The sequence below is a fragment of the Streptopelia decaocto genome (assembly GCF_964273445.1).
Source record: "Streptopelia decaocto genome assembly, chromosome: 1".
NCBI lineage: Eukaryota > Metazoa > Chordata > Aves > Columbiformes > Columbidae > Streptopelia > Streptopelia decaocto.
In genome coordinates, this window is record NC_138663.1 from 26,021,943 (window position 1) to 26,048,884 (window position 26,942).

Sequence of the window (26,942 nt, forward strand, 5' to 3'; positions counted from 1 at the left end):
TATCAGATGACAAAAAATGCAATTAACAGTACATTGAAAAAGACATTAGTAGAACACAGCTTCATGGAATCATACAATAATTTTGGTTGGAAGAGACCCTCAGGATCATTGAGTCCAGCCATAACCTAACTGGCACTCTTGCTTTGAAAAGGCCTCCGGGAGGGCAGCGACGCGTCGCTGCCCACCAGGTGCTGAGAGGTGAACGTGCTTGGGAGGCAGGTGAGCACTACCCACACTGTGCTGCTGCAGCAGCGACTGGGGCTGCTTGTGCAGTAGGGTTCAGAGGTTCTGTCACTCCTTGCTGTTAAACCTCCCACTTGTTGCTGGTGACACAGACTGGGGTGTGGCAGGGCAAGTAGACTGGACACAACTAGCTCTTGTACGTGAGTTTGTCCGGGGCTTTGTTTTCTTTTCTTGTCCCCAATCTAACTAAGGGTAGCAATGGTTTCTAGAAAAAGGAAAGCTGTTGCTACCATTAATACAAAGAGTGTGTCTACACAGACACTACCTGCCAAGAAGGATGCAGCCACCCAGGCTTCTGGCTGTGCAGAGTGTCTGTGCCTGGCATTTGCACCAGAGAATGGTATGGGAGGCACCTGTGTACGATGTGACCAGGTCAATGACTTACTGTGCCTAGTGGCAGAGCTTAAGGAAGAGGTGGAGAGACTAAGGAGCCTTAGGGAGAGTGAGGAAGAAATTGACTGGTGGGGTCAAACTCTTTTGAATCCTAAGGGTGTGCAACAGGAGATGGCAAAGCCTTGTCCCTCCTGCCACAAGGCCGATAGAACAGATCTAATTGATGGGGGGGAATGGAAACAGGTCCCTGATCGGAGAGGTAAAAGAACCCTCTCTCAAACTCCATCACCTCCCTCGGTGCCCTTAACAAATAGATATGAGGCCCTGGACCCTGAAAATCAGGCAGAGGATAGACAAGAGGATCCACCTGGAGAGCCCCCTGGATCGACCTCACCTGCAAAAAGGATCACAACTGCAGCTGTAAGAAGAAAAAACAAAAGAAGAGTGGTAGTAGTTGGTGACTCCCTTCTGAGGGGAACAGAGGACCCTATATGTCGCCCAGACCCATCCCACAGGGAGGTCTGCTGCCTTCCTGGGGCCAGGGTGAGGGACGTTAATAGAAGACTTCCAGAGCTAATTCAGCCCTCAGACTACTATCCCCTGTTAGTAGTCCAAGTTGGCAGCGAAGACATCAACAGAAGAGGTACCAAGATAATTAAAAAAGACTTTAAAGCACTGGGTCGATCAGTTCATGGGACGGGAGCACAAGTGATATTCGCCTCAGTTCCTGTGTTAGCTGGGATGGATGAGGAACTAAATAGAGAGAGGAGTAGAAAAGCTCATCTCATCAACAGGTGGCTTAAGGATTGGTGTCGCCGTCAAAATTTTGGGTTTTTTGACCATGGGGCAAGCTCCATGGTACCTACTCTCCTCAAATCAGATGGGCTTCATCCTTCTAGGGAGAGCAAGAGGACTATAGCCCATAAGTTGGCAGGGCTGATCAGGAGGGCTTTAAACTAGGTTTGAAGGGGGAAGGGATTGAAACTGGGCTCTCCAAAGATGAGATGAAAGATGGAAAGCCCGAATTAAGAGTGAAACCAGCAGCCCACTTGAAGTGCATGTACACTAATGCACGCAGTATGGGCAACAAACAAGAGGAGCTGGAAGCCATCGTGCAGCAGGAAAGCTATGACATGATTGCCATCACAGAAACATGGTGGGATGACTCTCATGACTGGAGTGCTGCTATGTGTGGCTACAAGCTCTTCAGAAAAGATAGGCAGGGTAGGAGAGGTGGAGGGGTGGCTTTGTATGTTAGAGAGTCACTTGACTCTGTTAAACTTGAGGTCAGCAGTGACAAGGTTGAGTGCCTGTGGACCAGAATCAGAGGGAAGTCCAACAAGGCTGACATCCTCGTGGGTGTCTGTTATAGACCACCCAACCAGGATGATGAAGGAGATGAATTATTCTACAAGCAGCTGGCAGATGTCTCAAAATCGACGGCCCTTGTTCTTGTGGGTGACTTTAACCAGCTGGATATCTGCTGGGAGCTCAATACTGCACAGAAGAGGCAGTCTAGGAAGTTCCTAGAGTGTATAGAGGACAATTTCCTTCATCAGCTGGTAAATGAGCCTACCAGAGGCAAGACCCCGCTAGACCTACTGTTTACAAACAGAGAAGGGCTGGTGGGAGATGTAGTGGTTGGAGGCCGCCTGGGGCATAGTGACCATGAAATAATAGAATTCTCAATACTCAGAGATGCAAGGAAAACCATTAACAAAACCTCTACGCTGGACTTCCGGAGGGCAGATTTTTGCCTATTCAGAAGTCTAGTTCAGAGCATACCCTGGGAAACAATGCTTAAAAACAAGGGGGCCCAGGAGGGTTGGACATGCTTCAAGCAGGAGGTTTTGAGTGCACAGGAACAGGCTATACCAGTGTGCCAAAAGGCTAGCCGGCGGGGAAGACAACCGGCTTGGCTAAACAGGGAGATTCTGAATGAAATCAGAAATAAAAAGAGACTTTACCGACTGTGGAAAAAAGGGCTGGCTACTTATGAAGAATTTATGGAAATAGCTAGATCATGCAGAAAAAAAAATCAGGGAAACAAAAGTGCAATTTGAAGTTAATTTGGCCAATTCTGTCAGGGATAATAAAAAGTCCTTCTTCAAATATGTTAACAACAAAAGGAGGGGCAAGGAAAATCTCCATTCTCTGTTGGACTCTGAGGGAAATATAGTTAACAAAGATGAGGAGAAAGCTGAGGTACTTAATACCTACTTTGCCTCAGTTTTTACCAGTAAGACAGGTGGCCCTCAGGACAACTCATGTCTGGAGGTGGTTGACAGAGATAGGAACCCAAATAGGCCCCTTGTATTCCAGGAGGAAATAGCTGGTGATTTACTGAGCCATCTGGATCCTCACAAGTCAATGGGACCAGATGGGATCCATCCTAGGGTGATGAGGAAGCTAGCAGAAGAACTTGCCAAGCCTCTCTCCATCATCTTCCAACAGTCCTGGCTCACTGGGGAGGTCCCATATGATTGGAAATTGGCCAATGTTACCCCAGTCCACAAAAAGGGCTGCAAAGCTGACCCTGGCAACTACAGGCCTGTCAGCCTGACCTCAGTGCCTGGCAGGGTTATGGAGCAGATCATCCTGAATGGAATCACACAGCACCTTCAGGATGGACAAGCGATCAGACCCAGCCAGCATGGGTTTAGGAGAGGCAGGTCCTGTCTGACCAACCTGATCTCCTTTTATGATCAGGTAACTCACCTGGTGGATGAGGGGAAAGCTGTGGATGTGGTCTATCTGGACTTCAGCAAGGCCTTTGACACTGTCTCCCATAATATACTCCTGCAAAAGCTGGTAGCCCATGGCTTGGACAAGTGTACTCTACGCTGGGTTAAGAACTGGCTGGAGGGCCGGGCCCAGAGAGTGCTGGTGAATGGGGCTGCATCTAGCTGGCGGCCAGTCACTAGTGGTATTCCCCAGGGGTCGGTGTTGGGTCCAGTCCTATTTAACATCTTTATTGACGATTTAGATGAAGGGATTGAGACCATCATCAGCAAATTTGCTGATGACACCAAGTTGGGAGGGAGTGTCGACCTGCTGGAAGGCAGGAGGGCTCTGCAGAGGGATCTGGACAGACTGGAAAAATGGGCTGATTCCAATGGGATGAAGTTCAATAAGGCCAAGTGCCGGGTGCTGCACTTTGGTCACAACAACCCCCTGCAGCGCTACAGGCTGGGCACAGAGTGGCTGGAGAGCAGTCAGACAGAAAGGGACCTGGGGGTACTAATTGACAGGAAGCTCAACATGAGCCATCAGTGTGCCCAGGTGGCCAAGAAGGCCAATGGTATCCTGTCCTGTATCAAAAATAGCGTGGTCAGCAGGACAAGGGAAGTGATCCTTCCCCTGTACTCTGCATTGGTGAGGCCACACCTGCAGTATTGTGTTCAGTTCTGGGCCCCTCAGTTCAGGAAAGACATTGAAGTGCTGGAGTGGGTCCAGAGAAGAGCAACAAGACTGGTGAAGGGACTTGAGCATAAGACCTATGGGGAGAGGCTGAAGGAGCTGGGGTTGTTTAGTCTAGAGAAGAGGAGGCTTAGAGGTGACCTCATCACTCTCTATAACTACCTGAAGGGAAGTTATAGCCAGGTGGGGATTGGTCTCTTCTCCCAGGCAGTTAGCAATAGGACAAGGGGGCATGGGCTTAAACTCTGCCAGGGGAAATTTAGGCTGGATATTAGAAAGAAATTCTTTACAGAGAGAGTGGTCAGGCATTGGAATGGCCTGCCCAGGGAGGTGGTGGACTCGCCGTCCCTGGAGGTTTTTAAACTGAGATTGGACATGGCACTTAGTGCCATGATCTAATAAACGGACTAGAGTTGGACCAAGGGTTGGACTCGATGATCTCTGAGGTCTTTTCCAACCCAGTCGATTCTGTGATTCTGTAAACCATAAGAACCTCGTCTATACACCTTTCAAACACCTCCAGAGATGATGACTCAACCACTTCTCTGGGCAGCCTGTTCCAATGCCTGACAACCCTTTCTGTGAAGAAGTTTTTCCTCATATGCAATCTAAACCTCCCCTGACACAACTTGAGGCCATTTCGTATTGTCCTATCACTTGCTACTTGAGAGAAGAGACCAACACCCTCCATGTTACAACCTCCTTTCATTTAGTTGTAGGCAGCGATAAGGTCTCCCCTCGGCCTCCTTTTCTCCAGGCTAAACAGCCCCAGTTGCCTCAACTGTTCCTCATCAGACTTGTGCTCCAGGCCCCTCAACAGCTTCATCACCCTCCTCTGCACTCTCTCTAGTACTTCAATGTCTTTCTTACAGTGAGGGGCCCAAAACTGAACTAGAGTGTTCAAGATGGGGCCTCACCAGCACCAAGTACAGTGACGCTTGTTGAGTCTTCAACGCTGTATACTAGATTTGTAATCATATGATAAATTAGTACCCAGTACTTGTGACCTTTGAGAATATGTGAGAAATGAAAGTATTTATTTCTTAATTTTTTACATACTGCTTGATTTAATATCCCCACCAATATAAAATACTCTGTGGGAATTTAAACACCTGAAAATATTGTGGAAAGTGGCATCAACCTTTAGAACCTCACCAACTTATCAAAAATGTATTTTGTTCTTTCACAACATAGATTTGAAACATCATTTCTATTTGTTGTACAATTTAGATTGCAAACCATTTCATTACAGTGATTTCCCTGTATTGATGAACATAATTTTTAATGTTATGGGCAGCACAGGAATGCAAGTCATAAAAATATTTTGAAATTTAAGGAAAAAACATACATTGATGACATACTTCAAATTACATTGGAAGTTGATAATGATTAGGCAACTGTTAATCCAGGGTAGATAAAATTCAGCATGTGTTTCGTGTATGCCTCTTTGTCTTCTGGGTTGTTGATAAGTTTCTTTGGAAGAAACTCAGAGGAATTTTGTCATTCATTGGGAATGAAGAACAGATGTGTGTAATGAGTGTCTGGGGTGAGATGGAAATCTGTTCAGCTATATATTACATCAGATTTTTTTCCCCTATCATTCTCAATTAGCTTTTGGAGACCATTGACTACAATGTCACCAGCTGCTCTTTCAACTGACTACAATTTTTACAAAGTAAAATTGACCCTATATAGTGGATTTACAGTCCGTTTCATTCCACTGTCTAGTTAAAAATTAGACAGATTATTGTGAACCAAGGTGCCTGTGCTGCATCTATTCTCCTTCTCTTGTACTTTCTTAACCTCTCTTTTCCTGGTATTTTCACCAGAAACTGAACAAAAGTGAAGTACATGAAGCACATGAGCACTAATGGATGTATCTTCAATTTGCTTTTACCTTTGAATCTCTAGAATATCTTTTTCTCAAAGTCTAAGTCTGTAATGAAATTACAGGACGTGGAATATATTATTAATTTTCTAGGCATTGAGCTACAAATGAGCTTGCATCAAGATGCCTGCCCTAGGCTATATGAATTATTAGAGCAATCTTCCTTGAAGAGGAAATGGCTTCCTTTTTTACAGTACTGTATTGAAAAACGCTGAATTATCATGCAAATCCACTTGATATGATATACTATATCAGGTTTATCAAGTAGGATCTCATTTGTAAATCAGTGCATTGTGTTGAAGGCAATAAATTCCTACAAATCTATCAATTTCATCTCTGTCAATACATTCTTGTACTTAGCTTAGTTTGAATTCTAGAGACAGAGGGCAAGATCCCCAAAAGTTCTTCAATCTCTAACTCCTTTAGACTGAGCAAGAGCTATAGCCTATTAAAGTTATATTGTTAACACCAAGGTATCTGGCAACTTCTAAAATGACCTTTAGAAAATCATATTTGCTTTTCTAATTGTTTATATTATATTAATAAAGACATTATACAACTTTAATATGGACAGTTAAGGTTCTGCAATAGATCTATGGCAATAGATCCAGACCAAATACATTTTGATTTAGGTTATTTTCTCAAGTAACTTGAGTGTGGACCTTTCCTCTGTAGACACATATTCGTTTACGTACCAACACAAGTGGGAATGCTAAAACTGTATGACACGTTTATTTTTGAACTGTAGTACCCAGTGGGTAGTTAAACATAGACTGCCAGTCATTCTAGCAAGGACACACTCTAAGTTCTTTGACGACTAAAAACTGAATGGAGCCACACAACTGTGCTGTAAGTTGTCAGGCCAAGTCTGAATATATGTTTGCCAGGTGCTTTGCACAGTGAGCCAGTGAAAATATCTCATAATTATTAGAAAAAAAATGGTTCTTGTAGACATTAATTTCTTAATTTCTTTCTGCAGGGATGCATCATGTTTTGAAGCAGATAGTATGAATATGCTCTACATAGGTACACGTTTTCAAAGACACTGAAAGAGGATTTATCTAGTAGAAAAACCCTTAGGGCCCAGAGTAGCACAAAGAGGTTATAGCATTAACAATTATTTCATCTTTAATCAAGGCAGCCAGTCCTCAGCAACTGTCTGCTCAGTATTTCTGTGTCAACGCAGATAAACATTGCATGCATCATTTATCTGAGAGCTAGTGGCAGCCAAGTTTTAGTATGAGGTTGGAAAGAACATTTATGAAAGAGCATCTGATGGCTTGAATAATGTCCTTGAGTATTGAACTGAATATCAAAACTGTGACTTCCTCTAAGAGATGTAAAAATCCCCTAGCAGGTTGAATGAGAGATTTCTAAAATTGAGAAGCTTAAAAAATGTATCTAAACTAATTTACATCACCAATAAAACCAACTGGAATGAAGATTAGCATTTATTACTGCTTAATCTGTTACTTTGATGTGATTTATGCTGCTGTAGAGACCAACAACCTTATTTTTCTTTGATTTTCTGTGTCTGATTAAAATAGTGAATTCTTCAGTTGTTAGGGCTGGATTTTATGACAGTACGTTAATATTCAATTACTTGCAATTTCTACAAGTGTCTTATCCAATACAATCAATAGGTTTTTTTCCTTGTTTCAGGTGTCAACTCTATGATAAAAATATTTTATGTAAACTGACCATGCATCATGAAATAAAATGAATGTCTTTGACCAAATGAACACATCATTACTCATTATCAATATTCTTTGAATGTCTAAGTTAAATTTTATCTTCATATACAGCTGAAACTTAAATTACATTAAAGGCACGGTCTATATTCCATTCTTGCCCATGTTTAACTTGATGAATTGTTAAAGTTGATTTTTTTCAAATGTTGTAGGATACAAAATCACTCATGGACCAGGATGACAAAATGTTGAGCTATCAATTGCCTGCTTAGAGGCAGACTATGAGAAATCTGAATTTATGTCACTAAGACTTTTCACCATCAGATGAAACATAAGTTATGACATTAATCCAAATTGCTACTGACAACTCTAATTATTTTATTAGGAGCTGTAGGCTTATTTATATTTAATCATGATGTTATTCCATCCAAATTATGGACATGACTCTGCTTGAATTTAGTGGAAGCCTTGTCATTCATTTCAGCAAGTGTAGAATTCAGATCAGCAGTGCTAGTTGCTTAGGCTAAGTTAATATCTCCATCTTACTTTCCTTTTTTAACTATACTATTTCCTTGTACAAGCTTCCCTATTAGGAAAGCAGAATAGCAGCTACACCTCTTATACACTGTGTGACAGACTCTCAATTGGAATAAATACCAGACCACCACAGTTTAAAATAGCTCATGAGCAAGTAAATAGCTATTAAGAAAAAATATATTCATTTTTTATAGCCGGGAGTATAATTAAATATCTAATAGCAGAAAAACATTTCTCAGTAAAGGTACTTGTGCACATGAAGAGTCCGTGGTTGTAATATTCATAATATTCAGTACCAGTATGAAACTCAGGATGGGAGTATTTTTTTTCAGTGACACATTTCAGCGTAAAATAATTTTATGTTAATTTATTAAAAAAATAGATTCAAAAAAATTGCTTTTTATACCACAATGTTCAATGAATTGTAATAAACCCCAGGAAAATCCAGGAGCCCACTAGGTTTATAAGTTCCCACAGCTTATAAACTGGAAATGTTATTGTCCCATCATTTCTTACCCTGCTGTATCTTCCTAGTTTTGAAACCACATCCATCAACACCTGTATCAAAATGGGCCTCATAGATGAGTCAGTCAGATAACACAACGCCTTATATTCAGTGAACCACCAGATAGAAACTGCCCTGGGAGTCAGGAGATCCAAATTCAGCTTGTTCTCTCAATGGTGAGAATGTCAATACACATCTTCCAGAGGAGCATAAATCTAGTATGTTTTTATATGGTGGGTCTTTCTCAGTCCTTTCAGCTGAAACCATTTGATTTTGAATAAATAAAGACAAAACATGAACTGAGAACCTAGAGTTGAATACATCTGCCTTAGCTTGAACATCTAAAAGTTGTGCTCACGTAAGTCTGTTGTGCTCACATTTTGTACATTTGTCTTAGTGCTGTTATAGCTATATAAGACAGGTCAGATGAATTATCCCCTGGAGGAGCATGTTTCTCTCCATTGACTGTGAGCGGAGCATAGGTGACTGTCTCATACTTAGTTACATAAATTTTAGATGTCTAGAGTTAGAGGAGGTAAATTCCAACCCCAGAGACAAAGGCAGGATGAGAGGACAGGAGGGCATGGAAAGACCAGTCATTGCTCCAACTATATGGAAGAATTTTTATGAATTAGAATACCATCATCCCACCCATAACACAATAAACAAATTAGAAATGTCTTGGGAAAATACTTTAAAAATCTATAAGTATAACCAGATAAAGCAGTAGGGGTTAGAGACAAAGACAGGAATAGATTTCTTCTGTGAAAACAACTTAATCACTCTTTTATTATATACATGTACATTTACCTTTTGTGTTATTTATGCTACCTTCTTAAAAGGGGGGTCTTACCTGGTTGATGTATATTCAAGTGATGAAAAACACTTCTTTTGGATAAGATTCTCCTCATGTAAGTTTCCAGTGTCTTTATATGACATTCAGAACTAGCAATTACAAGATTAAATAGTTAATCCTTAAGACCTTCCCATTCAGCAATTACTGCTTCAGCAAATTGGCAGCTTTCTTAACAGCCACTCATTAAGACATATCTTTCATTTCTTTCATTGCCAAGAAGACAAGGTACCTTTGGGCAGTTTCTTATCCTGTACCTTATAAACTTTATATCTTGTGCTTGGTGAACCAGAAGGCAGCACATTGTATGATGCCAAGCTAATGAATTATATAATAAAATATGGAAATCCATACTGGTTTGCCATGCTGCCATACTGCGGTTCTAATAACTGGTGTGTAATGTAGATTGTATGCATGCTTTGTGAGTTCTGTGTTTAAATAGCATTAAAATGCAGGTGATAAATCATTAACTTTGTCTGAAGTATACTTTAAGGAGCCAAAGTAGAAATTACTGGATGCAACAGTTTGGTTTTGAGTGAGATATTTGTATATTCAGACACTTCTCATGTATTCACAAGTGTTCTCAATGTCAAACAGGACAATTGCATCCATGAAATCAGAAGTATATTTAAAAATAAATTGACACACTCATCTCTGAAAATCTCATTTGCTTTCCTGCATCTAAAAATGAGTCAAGGATATTTGAGCTCCTAGATTCCAGTCTTACATAGTAATAATCAATTTCATGATGTGGTGGGTTTTGTTTGATCAACATGCAACACTGAATGGAAATAGTGGGTAAAGTGTTGTGATGCTGTTCAGCTGCTTTATGGCATTTTATCTTTCTTGTTTGCAAGGTCAATTTAACCAGCTTGCCTTGGTAAGGAGGAGTGTCATTTCCTAATGGCTGTCTAGCTTAAAAATGAGAATGGAAAATATTGCTTGAGGATTACATAGCACAAACAGCTCTTGGTTCTTCCAGGATCCTCAGGTAGTATATAATACTGGGAAAAAGTTCTTTCTCCTCTTTCCTAAAAAGAAAGGAGTCTAAAATTCTGCAACTACTATCAATGATAGCTCATCTTTTTTGAACAGCACACCCAGCTCTGGAATTCACACGATTTTCCCCCAAGAACAAGGAAGAAAAGTTTACTAAACTTTTTAAATGTGAGTCTGATTCTTGATTAAAACACAGAAAGCTTACAACTGCCATAGTAGGAAAATTTTCCCTAAATTATTAAGAAAGATATAATTTACAATGTATTTTATTCTGCTCTTTTCTTATGGTCATTACCAGCATCTGGTGCCAGCTGTATGCAGTAAAGTAGGCATTATCTCAGGAGCAGCCAAAAAGTTCAGACATATGATTCATGCCCAATTTTAACCAACTCTTATTAGGGTAAGCATTATATTTTTTCTAGAAAGGCTTGATAAGAAAGACAAAAATAGTCTATAGTTAACGTAATGAAGCAAATATATTTTCCTTCAATCTACATATTAGTCTGCTTCTTGAAATTTTCATCTGATTTTTAAAAGGAAAACAAAACAAAACAAACTTATTTAAGTTTTTTTAATTGTCTGCAAAATTTTTATAGTTTAGATAACTGGTTTCCAAAATAAAGACAACTTACCCATTTTATTGGGCAAAATATAACTCAATCTGTCATTCAGGATGCACCTGCAGAGCAAATTGTCTTTGCTTTCTCACATTTCATTCACTTGCTTAACAAGTCTAAAAAGAAGAAAATTTCATATGTGCATTACTTAAAATTTTCAGTGATTGCCTTTTCAGATTTGATTGTACCTGTCATGTATTCTAGTATTTTATCTATACATCCACAATGCCAGTAGAAAGCTTGAAAAGAACAGTTTTAGATATTTCAAACCCTTAGCTATTTTTTTTAATTAATGGAAATTATATTTTCATCATACAAAAAACAAATGAACACCAAACAACCAGCAAACCAACCAACCAACCAAACCCTATTAAAATAAACACATTAAAATGTCATGCTATCCCACCAAAACCCATAATGCTCATTAATTAAACTTGATAGACATACATATATTTCAAGATATGTGTTTCATTTTCAAATTGCCCCATTTTAACTGTAGGTCAGATATTTAAAACTGGTTCTTAAGGTAGCCATCTTCACTTTGACATTTACATGGTTACAGTAACTATCAGTTTACTTATTGTTCGTAATGTTGGACTAAATTTTGTTCAGTACAATTGAAGGCAAATATCCTATCTTTTGGCTTAATTTGCCATGCAAACAAGTGAAAACAAAGGCACTAACTCGAAGAACGCAACCTGTCTCAGTCAGATGAAGTTGCTGGTTGGTTTACTTCCATGAATGATCAATCTGCAAAGCTTGAGGTCTCAGATGAGACATGCTTTATTCAATGTCCATTCTCTTTAGACTGAGTCACTGGGAGAAATACATTCATACATTGTCAAGAACCAAGAGCTGCTGTAGGATGACTTCTGCACCTCAGAGTGACCACAATTGCAGCTCATGAAGGAAAACTTTGGTGTCTCCAGCTAGTTGGACTCTTCCCATAAAACAGTCTTACTACTTACACTAAAGAAAAAAATAATTAATTATTTCAAATGAAAAAGCTTATATTTTCCACAAATAACTTTGTAGAAAACATTGAAACCTCACTGAGCATCAGTAATGGCCAGATGTGAATTCAGTTGCTGCGATGAATACAGATGATATTCCACATCTAGAAGCCTGGAGCGGAATTGTCTCATCTGGAAAAGGTGTTCTGGTCAGGAATATGTATTACAAAGTTTCATATTCTACCTACTAGGACAGGAGTAATCACCTGAAGAAACAGGTGGGAAGCAAAAGGTTTTGTGCAGAACAGTGGTTTTGCACAGGAGTATGTGGGATGCTGAGTACAAGTCAATAATGTAATATGATTGCCAACAGATATTAAAATACTGTTGTACTGAAACGTGTAAAGAGGAATTAATATGTAAACTACATGAAATCCACTCTCCTCAGTGTCAACAGGCCTTTGCTCATTCATGGGTTCATTTTTTTTCCAGCTCTGAATACTACCATGTATTTTCAAAAAGAAAGATAAATGTACAAGTGGTTCAGAGGTAAGCAGCAAGAAAGGTTCAAAAAATAGAACGGTTGGAGAGGAAAGATTATCTCCCTGGGTCTGGTTAGTGTGGATAGGAGCTAACTGGAGGGAACAGCTGTCCTCAAATGTATCAAAGATCACTGTGAAGAAGACAATAAAAAACTGTTGCACAACAGGTAAAACAAGATCTTACACTGAGACAGAAATTCTAAGACATGAACACAAGGGGTAAATCAAAGGTGCTATAGTAGCCTGACTTTTGAGCACTTCCCTCTTTGAAATCTTGATATTCTTTTTGTATATTTAAAAAGTCTTTGGTATGTGCATATTTGACAGAAAATGCATTAAGATTCAGCCATTATGTTTTCACTACTCTTTTTTGTAAAAGTGGAAATATCTATCACTTCTCTAACAAGAATGTATTTTGTTTCTTAAAAAATGGTTCATTAATCCCATCCCCAAAATCCTAATTAGGTACTTTGAAGTGTTTATAACTGCAACACCAATTTTCTCAAGTTCTTTGAAGGCAACCATCCCTCCCTAGAAGGCAATATTTTTTTCCTTTGGAACAGCCCCAGAGGTGCGTGTTATCTCATAGTAACACACACATTTTTTCGTATCCCACTGCCTAAACAAGCAAGATGTTTTGTGAATAGAATTTTTTTTTAAATCTCGTTTTCCATTTTACTTCTATATTCAGAACACATTAACCTAAGCAAGGGGATTTTTCTTCGCTTCGTATTTCTCATAAAAATCTATTTCTTTTGCAGTGGTAATATGACCCTTAATTGTTACCATATGAATAATGCTGAAAAAAATTAAAGCACATCTAATAAGTCTGCATGCACTATTCCAGACTGTTCAGTGATGACAAGGTAAACATATTTTGTTCTATCATGCACAAAACCCCTATTACAGACTAATATCTCAACTTCACCACTCCAACCCCTGTTAACACTGATTTTCATCTTATGTAACACTATTCATTGTATATTCATACTAACTTTAAGGGATTAAGCAAGATACTCTTGTATAATATTTCAGTTTAATATCTTGTATATATTTTTATTTGAAAGCAAGACATGCCTTCTGCACTCAAAGATGTAATACCATCAGCATCATTGCTTTGAACAGGTACAGAGATAACATTGAAAGCAATATATTCTTTATTTCCCAGCAATAATGTTGACCAGCTATATGTAGAAAAATACATTTTCCAGTGTAACATTTTTAAATCAAAAATCTGTTGTGATTTCACAGAAGTTCATACACTGTGCTTTAAGAAAAAAAAACCAAAAACGTTGGTGTCTGCTAAAATGCTTTCCAGTAGTTTCCAGTAGTAGCTTCCAGGAATGTTTCTGAATAGGTTGTTTAATGTTCATGACAAAATACAGCATGACAGTTCATTTATTTGGAAAAACTCCATCTAACAGTCTAGCATACTTAAATATTTCACTTTTACTATGACCCTATTTAGTTTTCAAACTTTAAGATTAAAAAAAAAAAAAACAAAAAACAAAACAACAAGCTAAATGTCTTTCTCAAAACCTCTTTTTGCTTCATTACTATATACATGAAGCTAAATATACAGATGTCTATTTAGTGCTAAGGAATCAATTATCTGTAAGACACAGAGACAATATGTTAGGCATGTTTTCTCCCCATTATTGATATTTGTTTTTTCAATATATGTTCAGTCAGAAAGAGTTGTGGTTTTGGCACAGGAAAGACTTGTAATTCAGAATACACCTTGGAACTTTTAAATATCAGATTTACATAAGATTCAGAGCTGGAAAAAAAAAAATACTTCGCTTTGGCTGAGGGCAGACACTTCTCTGAAGTTCAAATGAATTGACCTTGGAAACATCTATTCACTGCCACTGATTGAAGATCCAAACTAGACAGTCAACCCTAGCTACTTTTTGGACTTTCAGTGCTCTGAATTCCACCAGTGGGATTTTCACTTTTCAGTTTCTAACAATACAGAGGTCTTATTTTTATGGACCCAAATCTAACTGAAGTCGGTATTTCATCTGAGTGCTCAGTTAATATGACAATTCACATTTTCTAAGTTCAGATTTTCTTATTGAGGTTACTAAAAAACCACAAAGGTTTTGTTTTAAAGGCTTGTGCTCCAGTAGTTTTCTTCATGTTTCCATCCTCCCAATGCCACAGCACCTACCCAGTGGTATTGTCATTTACTAAGTATTTTAACTTCTGAAATTCTGAAGCACTTTTACAATGCCTTTCTAAAACTTACAAATCTTCTCAGTTTTAAGCAATTTAAGGATGGCAATTTATTCTTTCATGAGTACCTATAAAAATTGTAAATGAAAGTCCAAATTAAAGTAAATCAAATGCTAAATTATAAGATTTAAGTGTTTATAATATTGTATCCAGTTTATATATATACAACAAATACACATAGCAAATCTTTCATTGACATGATTTGTACAGAAAGTCAAAAGCACTTTAAATTTCCAGGATCAACAGCAAAAAAACCCCAAATCTAACTTTTCTAGTCATTCCAGCAGAGGATATCAGGATATCTTGCTTGTTTGTTTTTTTTTTGTTTGTTTGTTTTGTTTTGTTTTGTTTGGGGGGGGGGATTCATTTGTTTGTTTGTTTCAAGGGGTGGTAGTGGTTCTCTTTGGTTTTTTTGTTGTTGTTGTTTGGTTGTTAAGGGGGTGGTGTTGTCCTTTTTTGTTCAATTGTTTGGGGGTTTTTTTGTTGTTTAATTGCTTCCTTCTGCAGGACCGCGGTGAGATACCTTCCAAGCCTGCTTGCATCCTGTGGGCCTGATTTTCTTCTAATTTGCTCCTTGTTTAGTCATTTAGATATCTACAATTCCAACTTGGTTTGGTTTTGGTTTTGGTTTTTTTCCTCCTCATGTTCAGAGTTTATAGCCTGCCAGTTTTTATCAAGAAACTCTCTCTAAAATATAGTAAATTTAGTGGTTGCTTAATAAATACCATAACAAGTGCCACAAACTCAGCACTTTGCAACGATTTGGAAGGGAAAAAAAGATGCCTGGACATGATTTGCTTCAATAAATGAGACCAGCATGACAAGTCCAAGTCTCAAAAGTCTACCTTAAAGTACAACAGCAGAATTGCAATATCCCTCAGATAGTCTCAGATAGGATTGTGTCATCTCTCTTCCCAATTTTCCCTTGATAGCTTTACTATTAGTAGATCATTTTAAATGGACATAAAATCACTGCACATACAATATAACCGAATGACCAATTATATTAGAAGCAGTAAAATTTTAATATAACATTCCAGTTTGAAAGTGGTCAAACAGATTCTCATTAAAATTTAGAGATTAAAACTTGAGGACAAAAATTAGAAGAAATTCATATCCCACATGGTAGCCTAAATATTTTCCCCCCACCTACGGCAGAGTAAAAAACATAATCATAATTCATCTAGTAGATAATAAATGACAGTGAGAAATAGAAAAAATGAGAAATACAATGTGAGAATGCTAGAAATAATATGATTAAAAGGAAGAACATCAAGAACATCCTTACAATTTTATTGTAAGGAAATTCTTCACATGGGATCTGAACTTGTAAGATGAAATTAGTATCTTATGGTGCCACATAGGACCTTAGGCTCACATGCGTCTCAGTGAGAACTCAGGGTTTTCAGAAGTACTCAAGAAGTGCCCTGAATTTGGCAGAAATAGTTTAGGTATGAAACTTTTAACCTGAGTAAACTTGAGTAAAAGGGAAATGTATGTTCCCCTTATAGAAGATCTTTGATAGCTTTTGAGCATTATTTTCAGAAGCGAAAGCACTTCCACTGCCAAATGCAGTACACTGAAAAAAATAGCTGCCTTAGTAGTTTGTTCTCTTTTCTTGATCCATTTCACAGTGCCATAGTAACTTTTCTGCCAGTCAAACATTCATCTCAGGTATGTTTGTCTCCAGTCTAATGATAACATGAATGAAAGACGTGCCCTGTCTCTTCTTGACTGTTTCCAAATTTCTCTGCACTTTCACTGTACACCATCTTCTGTCAGCACTCTACTACCTCCATGTTAGCAACAGTCAGCTTAGGTTTGAGTGAATCCGTCACTTTTATTTACTTTGTCTCTGATCAATCACACTGAAACTATTACATCATGCAACAGAAATTGATACATAGGTTTATATTCTTTATTGCTAAATCAAGCATTTGCTTTCTACCAAAACACAGGACAAAGTTATGTAACAAAACCTACTTCAGACTTTACGTATGCTGACATTTGCAACTTAGCTTTCATCCCTCATATCTTAGCAAAGCAGGAGAACTGAAGAGTCAATTAGAAATACAAAAGAGAAACTGAAAAGAACCATCTCTTTGAAAAATCCTTTCAGGTTTAATATTAATTTTATGTATATACAATCTTTCAAACATTTCCTAAAACATTTTAGTAAACACAATAGACTAATTGATATAGATTACCCAAAATTATGCACATTTACATCAAACCTCAGTCAGCATTTATTATCATATTATGTTGTTTATACAGTTCAAACTCCTACGTTGTCAAGATGACAGATACCAAACCAAACCTTATACGTGTTTTCTTTATTGTAAATTAGTAGCTTTCAGATATGCATGTTTGTATGTTCAATTTCCCAGTACACCCTATGCAGATATAGACCTTCTTGTATAGAAAAAACAAAAAAAAACAAAACAAGCCAACCAACCAACCAAAAACCTCTGCTACGTATGTCATCATATCTGAAATTCATTCATTTAAACCAAATAGGGTCTACAAGGCCCAAATATTTCCTCATTGATTATTTATTTTATTTTTGCATAGATAGTATTTTTATCAATGGGCAGTAGCATCTTCCAGTTGCAATGACTATTATGACTTACTTATTCCACTTGTTCTGTTTCTTCTCATCCAGAATTGCAGAATATCACCTACCCCTTTGTTTAACTGCTATAAGAACAAATATAGAATTGTTCAAGAGGAATAAAGGGGAACAAGAAGGATGTGAAAGACCATGTCTTATCATTGCTCAGTCTTGTGCTAAATCAAAACTCCATCAACTGCATTTGTTCTAGACAGTTTCCCTTACCAGTGAGTCTGGTGGGCAGAGCGGCCTGATCATTGCCAACTGCTTTGTGCCATTGCTGATCACAACACTATCAGCTCCAATCTGTGTCACAAGCACAGCTGGTGATCAGAGCTCTTACAATTGTGAAATGAGATAAGAACACTCAGCAGAGATCTCCTGTAAAACATGAAGCACTATCAAGGAATTACATGAGTCAAGTTATCTCTTAGGATCCGACAGTCCTAATTTCCAAGTAAAAACATCCAGCACAGACTGGATTCTAAAGTACCAGACTGATATTTTAAAGTCTACCTGCAGGGCTCAGAGATTGAGCTTGTTGTTCAAGTAACCCATTGGGAGAAGGAAAATGGTCATAACTACTGAAAAAACAGCTGTGGCAATTCATTTCATTTCTTCTGCCAGCTTGAATTGTTTGGCACTGAGGTTCATCCTAGTATATTTTAGTCTGAACATATTTATTTACAGTATTTTTTTTTTTTCATTTCCAGATTGCTGAAAACATGCAGGATTAAAATACAGGCTTTATTGCATCCTCATCAAAGGGAGAGAGCAATTAGGTAGAACACAGTCACACTGTGAGCAAAGAAGACTCAGTTGCCTGTTGACTTCCTTCATTTTCACAAAAAGTACCACCCCGTTGCCAGAAAATAAAGTTAAGACATTTGCAAAATGTAGGCTGGCACTGTGTACATACCATACACAGGTATCAGGGGTTCCAGAGTAACTACTGTACCTCACTGCAACTGAAAGCCCTAGGAAAGCAGGCAGGATGTAAAGGTGCTGATAGCATGTACCAAAGAACAGGCTTTCCAGGCAGGCTCTTTGTTACTGAGTAATCTTCAAACTGAGGCAGAGTTTGAAGCACAGTAGACATATAGCTGTACTAGAAGCATACAGGGCTGAACTCAGCCTGACTTAATGACTGCAACTGAGACAGCTTTTCCTGAGGTGAATTAGACCTTCTTTCTCAGTACACATAAATAATTTCAGCTATATTGTTTTTCAGATTACCTGTTGCTGCCAAATAAATTACATCCAGAATAGTGTATATTTATTTCTCCAAGCCCGATGGTTCCATAGCTTATTATTTTTTTATGATCTTGGTGCATCTCTGGCTTTCAGTTTTCTAGAAAAAGATACTACAAATGTGCCTTTTTTGGTGTGGAGATTTAAATTGTTATTTTCTCAGATCACATATTTACAATTCATATGTATTTCTACAAATTAACCTCTAGACAGAAGTCTACATTAATTCTCCGTAATTTTATACATTTACCTCAGCTGTCTAAATTATTTATTCCAAATAGACAGATAAACATGATACATATATATACATGTACACACAGCCAGCCAAACTCCAATTTCCCACTCTGACTGTTCAGGATGAAAGCCTCCAATTTGATGCTCACCAATGATGACACACTGACATACACACTTGCACACAATGCACACATTCTCCGGTCTCTCCCGCTGCTCCCAACACAGACACAGAGGTCCCTAAGCCCCTGGTCCCTCTCCAGATGCTGCACTCAGATTCCCAGGTATGCATGTGCACACAGGACAGAGATCGCTGCAACTGGGAAAATAGTTAGAAATAGGGTGTAATGACAAGACAGGACATACTGCGGGGAACAGGTGCAGGGCAGACAAGCCTGCTGACTGGGAGCCTAACTATATACAATTGGTTCATTTCAATCCCTTCTTCCCACACTTGTACTTCCCACACAGTTCATCCCTCTTTCCCTGCCTTTGGTCCCTGCTCTGAAGATCCCAGAATAAGCCTGGGTCAAATCCAAAAGGATCTTCCTGGCATTCCATTTTGAATGTCATGTCCTCAGGGGCAGTAAGACCCTTCTTCAGTCTGTAAGGTGAATGAGTGGGCCTCTCTTGCAGGTTGAACTGGGTGAGTGCCATCCCAGGGCCACAGGCTGAGAGTACCTTGGGGTTGCCTGGGGGGGAACCACCTTTGCTCTGATGAGGTGGTTGGGGTTCCCCTGCCTGTCATTGTTCCTCTGAGCTCCTTTGTACTGGTGAAATGAGCCTTTGATGACATAAATGAGCAATATGCAATCGAATCAAACATTATTTGCCATGAAATCAGCATGAATGCTCATGATTTGGTGACAAATATCTTCATTTTATTACATAGGCTACCATGTACATCAAATTACCTATCAGTTGCTATCTACTGATACCAAGAATCTAAGCCAAGATTCATTAATAATTATTTCTCTAGTAGTTAATCTCAAGTTTTTGAGAATTAATCATTCTTTTTAGACAGTTGAAAGTAACGTTTTCTTTATACACAAGTTAACAGAGTAAAAAATTATCTCTGAAATGATAAAATACCAGGAAACAGTTAAATTGATTGGGTCAGAGTCATTTCATGCAATTTATTCGTCCGAATTTTAGGCATAAAATAGATTTGTAAGAAGGATGAATGGAGGCTGTTGTCACATCTGCTCAATTGTGTGTGTGCTAGGGTGGGTTTCACAGAATCACAGAATGTTAGGGATTGGAAGGGACCACAAAAGATCATCAAGTCCAATCCCCAGATGATGTTACACAGGAAGGCATCCAGGTGGGTTTTGAATGTCTCGAGAGAAAGAGAGTCCATAACCTTCCTGGGCAGCCTCTTCCAGTGTTCTGTCACCCTCACTGTGAAGAAGTTTCTTCTCATATTTAAGAGGAACCTCCTATGTTTCAGTTTGTACCCATTGCCCCTTGTCCTATCATTGGTTGTCACCAAGAAGAGACTGGCTTCATCCTCATGACACTCACCTTTTACATATTTATAAACATGAATGAGGTCACCCCTCAGTTTCCTCTTCTCCAAGCTAAAGAGCCCCAGCTCCCTGAACCTTTCCCCATAAGGGAGATGCTCCACTCCCTTAATCATCTTCGTCGCCCTGCGCTGGGCTCTCTCCAGCAGTTCCCTGTCCTTCTTGAACTGAGGAGCCCAGAACTGGACACAGTATTCCAGGTGTGGTCTCAGCAGGGCAGAGTAGAAGGGAAGGAGAACCTCTCTCAACCTACTAACCACCCCCCCTTCTAATACACTCCAGGATGCCATTGGCCTTCCTGACCACAAGGGCACAGTGCTGGCTCATGGTCATCCTGTTGTCCACCAGGATGCCCCAGGTCCCTTTCCCCTACCCTGCTCTCTAATAGGTCATTCCTCAACTGGAACCTGGGATTGTTCCTGTCCAGATGCAAGATTCCACAATTACTCCTGTTATATTTCATTAAATTTTTCCCTGCCCAACTCTCCAGCCTGTCCAGGTCTTACTGGATGGCAGCACGACCTTCTGGCATGTCAGCCACTCCTCCCAGCTTGATGTCATCAGCAAACTTGCTGATAGTACACTCTATTCCCTCATCCAAATCATTGATGAATATATTGAATAGTACTGGTTACAGGACTGACCCTTGAGGCACTCCACTAGATACAGGCCTCTAACTAGACTCTGCCCCACTGACCACAACTCTCTGGTTTCTCTCCTTCAGTCAGTTCACAGTCCACCTCACTACCTGATCGTCCAGATCACACTTCCTCAGTTTAGCTGTAAGGATGCTGTGGGAGACTCTGTCAAATGCTTTCCTGAAATCAAGATAGACCACATTCACTGCTTTGCCATCATCTATCCACCTGGTTATCTCCTCTTAAAAGACTATGAGGTTGATTAAGCACAAGTTCCCCGTGGTGAAGCCATGGTGACTGCCCACAATGACCCTCTTATCCCTGATATGCCTTGAGATGGCACCAAGGATAAGTTGCTCCATCACCTTTCCAGGGATGGAGGTGAGGCTGATCTGTCTATAGTTTCCCAGGTCCTCTTTCTTGCCTTTTTTGAAGACTGGAGTGACATTTGCTTTCCTCCAGTCCTCAGGCACTTCTCCCATTTCTCACAACTTAGCAAAGATGATGGAGAGTGGTCTAGCAATGACCTCAGCCAGCTCCCTCAGCACCCGCAGGTGCATCCCATCTGGACCCATAGATTTATGGATGTCCAGATTTCAGATTTCAGGTAAATGCAAGTCGAAATCTTCAAGAAGTGGATATTTCACCTCTTGAATTGGTATGAAAGCAAACAGGCTTTTGTTAAAAGATAACCACCACTATATCTACTGCCAGATCTGCTTTTAAGGAAACAGCAGGAATAGCTGCATTTTCTGTGAAGTCTAATACCTCTTCTTTGGTGTGTTTCAAATGTGCTTTAAAAATTTAACAGCTTAGGGGATTAAGGTGAAAAAATATCTTATTTCTGCATGACAATTGTATTCATGAATTAATGCAAATTGAAGTACTCCCAGAAATGTGCAAAGTCAAATAAACGCTCTTTATGACCATGTGCATGTCCATAGAAATTCCATAGATAGAGTAAGGACAGAACAATTATTTACTCTAATGCACTGATGGAGTTTTAGTGACACATCCAAAGTGACTTAGAGGCTATGGCCTGAAAAAGAGGTATTAACTACACTAAAAATACCCTCATAATAACCAGATTTTTTTGCATGGCCCTCTAGAAAGGGTGATGAGAGAGGAAATAAGCTTGGAGACAGTTATGTTTGCCTCTTAATCAAATTGGTAATGTCACAGTGCTACTGGTAGGGCCTGAAATCCTGCAAATCTGCTCCCTTAGCTCTGTATATTGTCTAGTTTGGGGGACTGTATGTTTTCCAACTCAGAAACACCACATTCACTTTAGAAATATGAAAAGTAATTTAGAACTATTGTGTTGCACTTAGGAAATAATAAACAGATGCACAAGAAACTGCTTGAAAATGGTTCCTACTATGCTTACATCATACATTTATCACAGACTTGATTCTATGAACACTATAAAACAATTGACCTAAAAAGTCCTTTTTATTAACAGTTTCTGTGATGTTTGTCTTATGAATAGTATTTTAAAATAAAATGTGTTATGCTGTCTAACCAATTCAACATGCAGAGAGTATTAGGCCATAAGATTGCCCAATTTACATATGGTTTACATTGTCCCTGATGCAAGAGTCCTTTTAGTAAATTATTGATCAAATCTGCAGTTTGTATTTCTAGTTCATATACAATAGCAAGGGAAGTCTTTGCTTTTAGCCAGCATCTACTCATAAACAACATGAGGTCACTACCACTGAATCAAAAGGCTTAAAGCAATACAAGATTTTGAAGGATTGTCTAACCTCAAAAGAGGAGTAGAGAAATTAAATTAACTGATAAAGTAACATGGCTGAGTAGCTACCAAAAAAATGTAAGAACAAGTAATTTACCACTCAAATGGAGGATCGTAAATCTGGACCTAACTTGTAAAAGCTATCAGAGGTAATTCAGTAGACTAGCAGAGAAGAAAGTTTGGCTTCAAGCCAGAAGCACTAGTATGAAACTATGAGAAAATGTGGCAAGAACGAAGTGGGTTTTTCAAAGGAAAATCATACTTGCAGAATTTTGTGTATTCTCTGAGCATATCAGCAAGCATGGAAGAACTGTCAGACATGGTACATTTTGTTTTCAAAAGGCCTGAGCTATGTCTTCATTGGAAGTTATTTAGAAAGTCATTAGTTCTGATGTTTCAAAATTATCTTATGAATAAGGAAGAAATATAAAGGTAAGAGTAACAATTATTATGTACACAATTGACAATTATCTGCACTTTTAATATCTTTGGCTGTGTGTGTTTGTATGTTCGGTGTGTTTTTACCATTATAACTACTGACATGCAGTAAAATTAGTCCCATTTTCTTTGTAATCAGAAACTTTTCTCAAATCTTTTGCTATCTACTGTAATAAACCTACATACAACTTCAAGAGGTAGAATTTTACTTCCATGGAACACATTGACACAGTTCATTTATTCCAGGCTGCAGCAGTTTGACAATGTCGCTTGTCATGGTTAACATTAGTAAGGAGTTTTGGTGTGACTTTTTCCCATATCGAAATAGAAGAGACTGTTGTCCGTTAAAGGGGAGATTTATTTATCAGAATAGAAAATATGATTTGGGCAACAAATTCAATACAGTACAAGGAATTACCATGTTAGTCAGTAGTTTCCTTAGTAACCTGATTTTTTTTGTTGTTTTGGGTGATATAGAGCCTGAGTTTAAGAAAAGGCCAAAGATATGACTGCATGTCTTCTGTATTTGTAAGTCCTTTTGCAGGAGTTCTGGACCTTTCGTTTGCTAATTTGGTTAAATATATGAAAATCCATAAACTGTATCAATACAAGCGGTAAAATGAAGTAATGCAGGAAACCCTCTTGTTATTCCATCCTTTATTTCATGTACTACCAGAGAAAAGCAACAGCTGCTCCACATATTCAATTTACCTAGCACTTTCCATATAAATGTTTTCACTACTCGATTTTCCGTGGCTAAGAAATAAGCATTTGAGCATGTAAGACTAAGTATTAGGTATATAACTATTTCAAACATCCTGGAAAACAATACTTTATATATATATATGTATATTTAAATGTTTCAATTTGAAAGGGGTTTTTTATATGAACTGTTGGTGATTTAATATTACATATGTTAATTTCATAGAGGAAACAATACAGATATGACACACAGAAACAATTTGAAACACTTTAATTGAAGCGTTCACTTGAATTCACTGAAATTGAATTTAGATTTTTTTTTTTTTTACGTTGTTAACATTAAAATGCTTTATTATAACACAGCTAATATTTTTGTTTCCATTTTTCATTTTTGATAAATTGAATTTTCTGGCAGGATAATTTTCTTTCAAATTCTTGTGATGATTTCTAATATATGTATGAGAAAATAATGCAATATACACACACGTGAATAAAACTATCTGAACAAAACAATGACTGCAGTTTGACCCGCTTTGAGGGAAATAGCTTGCTACTACTTGCTGTCAACAGGAAAAAAATATTCTTTCAAGAGACTGTATAGCAAATATCAAGGTTTCTAGACATTTCCCTGTTAGCCCAACCAGTCTTCACTCTGTGATTTATCACTTGGATATAAAACCTTACAATACATGTATTATATTTCCTGCTGTTATAAATTATGCAGCATTTACTGCTACAAAATTGTCATGGAAATTTCACAAACCTGCTTCTGAATTTAGTTAACATTGCTGCAGAAATTAGCCCTGAAGTGTTACAGATTTCAACAACCCTGATGATAGTCTGAATGCAAATGTAATAGATGCCTTTCTTCTCCCAGCTGTTACCTTTAACCACCTGACATTATGTCAGTAATGAGAATCAGCTCTGAAATAAGAACTTCTATCACTTTCGCAGAAGGACAGAAAAAGCATGATGAGAGAGTCTCAAGGCTAAGATACCACAAAATGTTTCTTTTCCTCAGTCAATTAACATACTTTCGTTTCAACCTTTTCTGTCTAACGAGAAACAACAGAATGATTAATACTATTTCTAGAGGCAGTTTGACACTTACTTATTCTAACAGAGGAAGTCATAACCTGAAGCAATTCCCCCGTTTGGTAAGTCCAGTATCAGACCTCTGGCAGTGGAAAACAGTAGCTGCATCAGAGTAAGGAAAAAAAGTTCTGTTCTGGAATGTTTTAGTGATTTGCTACTGAGGCTGCACTCAATAAGCCAAGTACAGTTTAAAGAAGTTGCTCCATCAGCTCATTTGTTTCTAGGATTCAAATGAGGTGGAGTGGAAGTATCTTTCCCTTCTTTGATTGCACTGCTATGTCTGGTAGAGACCAACAAAAATAAAGGGCAGACAGGAATTATGTTGTGTATTGCATTAATAAATTGTATATAATTTGGAGATTTTAAAATTGAACATCTGTTTTTATTTTGTTGATGAGTTGTGGGTTCGTTTGTTTTTTTTTTTTATTCCTTCATTGTAGCAATGAGTACAATGCAGAGGAATGAAGGGTGCTGAGCAATGTGACTACAATCCAGCAGTACGCTATAGTATGTACCTCACTATATTTTCTTCTAGTGACAGTGTCTTTATACAGAGAAATACTCAAAATTTGAGGTACGTTTTAAACTCAGAAGTGAGTAACAGAAGCCCTGCACCAGGGATGTGTATCTTTTAGAGGGCAAAATGTATTTCTCCTCATCAGTGCTTCTCAGGTGCTTGGTAAGATATTTGCTTCTGGCACAGCATTTGATTTGTACCATAACAGTTAAGTCCTACCTTTAATAGTTCTGTAACACCTGAAGTACCCCTCTGGGTACTTTTTGTTGTTGTGGTGTTATTCTTTGCTAGTTGTTCGGGGGTTTTGTTTATTTTTTTTTTTTTTTTTATTTAGAGGTTGCACTGACCTAAGTTCAAGGCTGTTTCAACACATCAATCCAGTGGAAAAGCAGGGATGAAACACAGTGTAGATGATGTGAGAATGGGTGAAGATGGAGTTCTTGAAAGTACTGGAAAGACTTTGGGAGGTGTGTTCTCAGGACTTATGGGACCAGGGATTCTAAGATTTTGTTAGTGTATGGTGTAATATGGGTGAACAGGTAGTTCTCTGAAGGTGAAATAAATTTCTGCAGTGAAGTGCTGATGGAGCTCTACAAATTGCTTTTGCTATGAAAATATTCTGAAGTAATTTAACTGAACAAGGTATGCAAAGCCAGAGGATTATTACACCATGCATAGCATACATGCTCTCTGTAAAGATAATCAGAGATTAACTTGCCATAAATTTACTACAGAAGATACTCATTATTAGTTAAGATATAATTATGGGCTATAAACCCACAACATCTAGCTAATAAGAAGGATGAATTGTTTAGCTGTCTTTCACTTAATATATTACGTTGCTATTTGACTACACCAATATAAATTTAAGACAACAATTTTTCCCAAAAGTTTTGTGCTCTTGAGTGTCTGCATGCTTCATAGATTTTTGAGAAGACAAAAATCCTTAAACAGATGTTCAAAATCACAGGTAATATGTAATAGTCTAGATGTAAAATTATTCAAGGATCAGGGATTTGGGGCTAAAAACAGTGCTTTCCTGATTTTTTATCTTTTTTTTTTTTTTTTTCCTTAGAGACACTACCTATGTTTCTCTCTTCTGCCTCATCATCTGTGGACATCATTACTTATTTTTTAAATATCTGCCTCTATGACAAAGCTGACTAAAGTTAACCGCAGCATTCATAAGTGTTATTGCGAACACAAGCAAACCAACGGGCTACACATGTTCAGATCATATACCCAGGAAAGAAAATTCAAAAGATAAATGATGACTACCAAGAACTAGTACTTATACTTGTGTTCCAGTCTGAAGTGGGCAGCTACCACTATTGAGTCTCTGAGAAAAATACATCCCA